The following is a 4404-nucleotide window of genomic DNA, read 5'->3' on the forward strand; positions in this document are numbered from 1 at the left end:
TTGCTAACTCTTAAGCTTGGGGAAAGTGCCCTCTTTTACTTTTAGCAAATTCAGGAGTAACGCCCACTTTGCCTCTCGGTGGACGTGGGGAAAACATGTTTTCTAACTTTTAGGAAACCTCGGAAAAGAGCTGTCTTTCTTTTTTACTCTTGCAAACTTGAGGGAAAAGCCCTTTTTTTTTTTTTTGAAACTTTTAGCAAACGTTGGGAAAGAGCCCTCCTTAACTCCTGCAATCTTAGAGATAAAGGTGTCTTTTAACTCCTAGTGAACCTGAGGAAAGAGACCTTGTTTTGCTAACTCTTAGCATGCCTGAGAAAACTGCCACCTTTTATTCTCTGCAAACAAGGGGAAAGAGCCATATTTTACTAACTAGCATATGTGGGGAAAGGTTTGCTCCATTGTGTGTTTTGGGGGTTTTTTTAAGTAAACTTGAAGGGCCCTTGTGTTTTTCCAAACTCTTGGCAAACTTGAGGAAAGAGTCCATTTTGCAAAACTGCAGTAGAAATGTCCCTAAAAACTGCCACTGCATCTGCCCTGGGACGCAGGAGAGGGGCAGGGCTGCAGCTCCCTGTCTCCTCATGCCCTGCTTCGCTCTGCAGGGCGGATTTGGCCCATTCAGGGATGAGCTGAAAATTGAGCTTAAAAACGCAGCTTGCCGGGAGTCCATCCAGTGATAGCAGCAGTTTGCATATTTTCCCCTTTTTAAGCAATGGTCTGGCTAGAACACGCCGTGAGCTTTAACTAAACACAGGACGTGACTTTCACATATTTAAAAAAATACAGGCCTCCACAAATCACTGAGGGGAGGGCAGGAGAGCAAATGCTGGGCTGGGGTAGTCACAGCTCGGGCACTTCACCAGTGCCTCATGCTGAACTTGGCAGCTGGGCGTTACCTCTGTCAGCCACTAACTCTGCTCCTTGGGTTGTTGGGGTTTCTTCCTATTTAAACCATCCCAAAATAAGAGAGTGGTACTTGATTCTAAAAAGCTAGCAGGCCTGGTTAGTGCACAGGCAATTCCCCCAGAAAGGAAGCCCCCACCTCCCTGCTTATTGTTGTCCCAAATTACAGTCCAGGCTTGTCAGGCCAGAAGAGGAGGAGCTGCGGCATGTTTCCACCCGAGAAGGAATGTGGAAATTATTCCAGAGACTGGGTAAATTAAAAGACACATGTTCTGTGCAGTTCTGCAAGTAATTTAAGATCCATTACTGTATGTCAAAACAGTGCCATCTCCCAGGCCCTGTTAGATAATGACTGGCTCCTGCCTCCAGGCTCAGACCTAGACCTAGAAAATGTCCTGTGGGGTGGGTGCATCAGCAAGGCCTGGGGAAAGGTAATTTTTAACATTGCTCATACCTCTGAGCATGACGCTGTTGCAACAAGCGTCTTCCTCCAGAGAACTCAATATTTACTATTTTAGGATGACATAATGCAGAAAGGAAAGACAAACAGAGCTCTTTGTGTGCAGGACAGTTGACATTACCTCGGGCGGGGATCTTCCACTGGCAGTAATTTGCAGGGACTGGGTGAAAGCAACAGTGAAAATCACCAAGTTTGAGGGGTAAAGCAGTGTCCTGCTGGCTCATTTCCTGACACTAAATAGTGTTGTAAAGCTAAGGCCTGTTTAAACCTCTGAACCTTTCCTTAACACTGCACAAACCAAAAGCAAACAATGCAGCTCCATGTCCCCGTACAACAGATAAACAAAATCCACTGCCTGTCACTGGGCTGGTGCCTTTGGACAGCAGGTCTGTTCTCCACAGCTTTTACAGGGATTTAGTTGACTCTGTTCCCATCTCTCACCAGAAAATATGTCATCACAGTGCAGGATGATGAACTTAACCAGTCCCAAGCCTATGCAGATCAGGAACACAAAACTTAAAAAAGAAAAACTGCAGTTAAAAATTCACTAAAAAAAAAAAAATCAGCTGTCAGCTGGGAATTGCTCCTGGCAGGGGCCTGCAGTTAAATGGTTGCATGGCTGTCTGGAAAGCCGGGATGGTCATCAGAGCTCCTTGGGGGCATGAGAAGGTGACTGGGGCAGGCAGCACCCAGGGCTTTCTCCAGTGGAGTTTGGCAGGAGCTGGGATTTTCCACTGAGAAGTGGCTGCAGCCAGAGGGGTGGCCAGGCTGTGCCCACACAGGCTGTGCCCAGGCTGTACCTGCATGCCCACCTCCTTGAAATCTCCCAGCAGGATCTTCTTTCAGGCTGGAGGAGGGACAATCTGGTAGTCAGCAGGGCCAGTGCCTTGCTAGGATAATTGTACAAGGGAAAAAACAGCAGGCTGGCTGGGTTTCTGTCCTGCCTTGCACAGGAATCCATGGAAAAACAATTGCAGGAAGGAGAAGTCACAGTAATGAAGCCGTATTGACGCCAGATTTCTGTGAAAACAAAGGGAAACCTGGATGTATGAGACTCCTCTTCAGCTGGGGGATCCTTCTTTTCCACTGAAAAAAGCAATGCCAAACTTCAGGGAGCATGTTTCTCATTAGAACCAGCTTCTCCAGCTTAGGGAGACAGCTCAATATGAAAACAATAATTCACATTTGTGATTCAGTTCTGCTTTTACCACATACCCTAAACTCCCTAATACTTGGTGGGAGCACTGAGCATAGCCAAAACACACGACTGAGCTCTAGCTCTGCATTTTATGAAATTGTGCTGCCACTCGCCAGCACCAGCTTTCCCCCTGCATATGCACTGAGAATGAGCTGTGTTTAGAAAAGTTCAGTTATTTACATATTTTCCATTAAAATGCTCTTAGTTTTCTCTCTCTAGAATGTCTGCATATATTTCTTTAATTGGTAGCATATTTTAAGGGAGCTCCATTCTAAGAATTTGGGGATGCAAAAGTTGTTATAAATGACACAGCAATTCAGCAAAACACTGAAGTGACTGTTTCAAAAATCCTTGTTAAGCTTTGGCATTGTTCCCCTCTATTTTGTTCTTGCCCCATGACCAGCTTTTTGGTTCTGGTTTGGTGGGGGTTTTGTTTGCTTTTTTAGCTGCAAGAGCAAAATGGAAGATAAAAAAAGGCTCATGTTTAATTTTTCAATTAAATGTCATGTTTACTGGTTAAATGTCATGCAAATAGGACAGATAAAATAAGTCAGAATTGCAGCTTGGGGTCAAGCACACTAATATTCAAGTCTCTTTCAGATGCTGCTGTTGGTAAATCCTTCATCCTAAAATGAAGCAAGAGGAGGGCACAGAAGATTAGCCATTTGATTGTATCTTCTTGTATGGATCACTGCAGTAATCTTTGAAAAAGCAACTTCAAACTCAAAAACAAACGAGTGAGGGAACCAGAAGAATTACAAGTCAATAATGCTGTATTTCCCACTGGAGCCTTGCAGAGAGAATACTCTTATATTAATGACAAAAATACCTCCCACAGCTCTTTGGACTTGGACCAGCTGTGCTGGGGGAGGTCAGGGGGACGGCGCAGTCACCGCCCCAGCCTGCACAGGACGGGCAAATGGGTGGGTGGCACTTTCCTGCTCCCTGCCCTCCCTCCCCACGGTGACATCCAAGTCTGAAGAGCACGTATTTGTGAGAAAGGAAAGTAGGTGGAGCTGGAGCTGGCTTCAGAAGGATTTGTCATGTTTTTACCTATTTTGTGTAGCAAAGCAAGTTTTAGGCTAGTGATCATTTAGGCATATAACAGCAACGTACAAGAGGAGCCTGGACTGGGAAAATGCCATCTCTCCTTCTTGAAGGTCATGGCCTCATACAGCAAATGTAACAAAAAACCAAACCAAAGCAGATTGATTTCCCTCCTGCAGCATCAGAGATTCAGCAGGTCTTAAGTAAATTAACTGCCTGTTCACTCAGGCCACCCAGTTTGGTAGTACACTGTTACAGGTCTTATTCCTTTTTGTAAAAGATAAGGATGAAATTACGACCTACAGAAAGTTATGAAGAATGGCTGATCAAAGCCACAAGGAAGGCACTGATTTTAACTATGCAAGTATTACTAGTGTTAGCAAGAGCTGTTTTATGCACAGAACTTCCCCTATTCTATTCATCTCCTACATGGAAAAATAAAATTCAGAGGAGCTAGCTACCTACAGTCAAGCCCATCTGAGAAAAAAATGCAAGGGGTGTTTTTGAACTCAGATGTGGAAAATACAAAGATGTATTGCTTTCTTAGAATTTTAGATTAGATCAAGAAGAAAAGATCAAAGTTTTACTTCTTTTGGCATGGAAAATAGTTATGCAGTTTGTAGCAGCTGGTATTTTTCAGTGTATTGTTCTAGTCTTCCTAAATGAAATAGCAGACTGCTTAAAAATGTATCAAAACAAAATATAGCTGTCATATAAACTTGTAAGACCAAAAAGTTATCAATAGCCCACTTAAAATGTGTGATCACTAACCATGTTTGAAATAGAAATGTTTGCTCCA

At 43.9% G+C, this 4404-nt stretch overlaps 1 protein-coding gene across 1 annotated transcript in view; it reads left to right on the plus strand.

Annotated features, from left to right (window-relative positions):
* The window catches only part of SDPR (serum deprivation response), a 37464-nt gene that overhangs the window by 27407 nt on the left and 5653 nt on the right, over nt 1-4404 (plus strand). The window lies entirely within an intron of this gene.

This window comes from Corvus brachyrhynchos, unplaced genomic scaffold (assembly GCF_000691975.1).
Source record: "Corvus brachyrhynchos isolate BGI_N302 unplaced genomic scaffold, ASM69197v1 scaffold370, whole genome shotgun sequence".
Lineage (NCBI taxonomy): Eukaryota > Metazoa > Chordata > Aves > Passeriformes > Corvidae > Corvus > Corvus brachyrhynchos.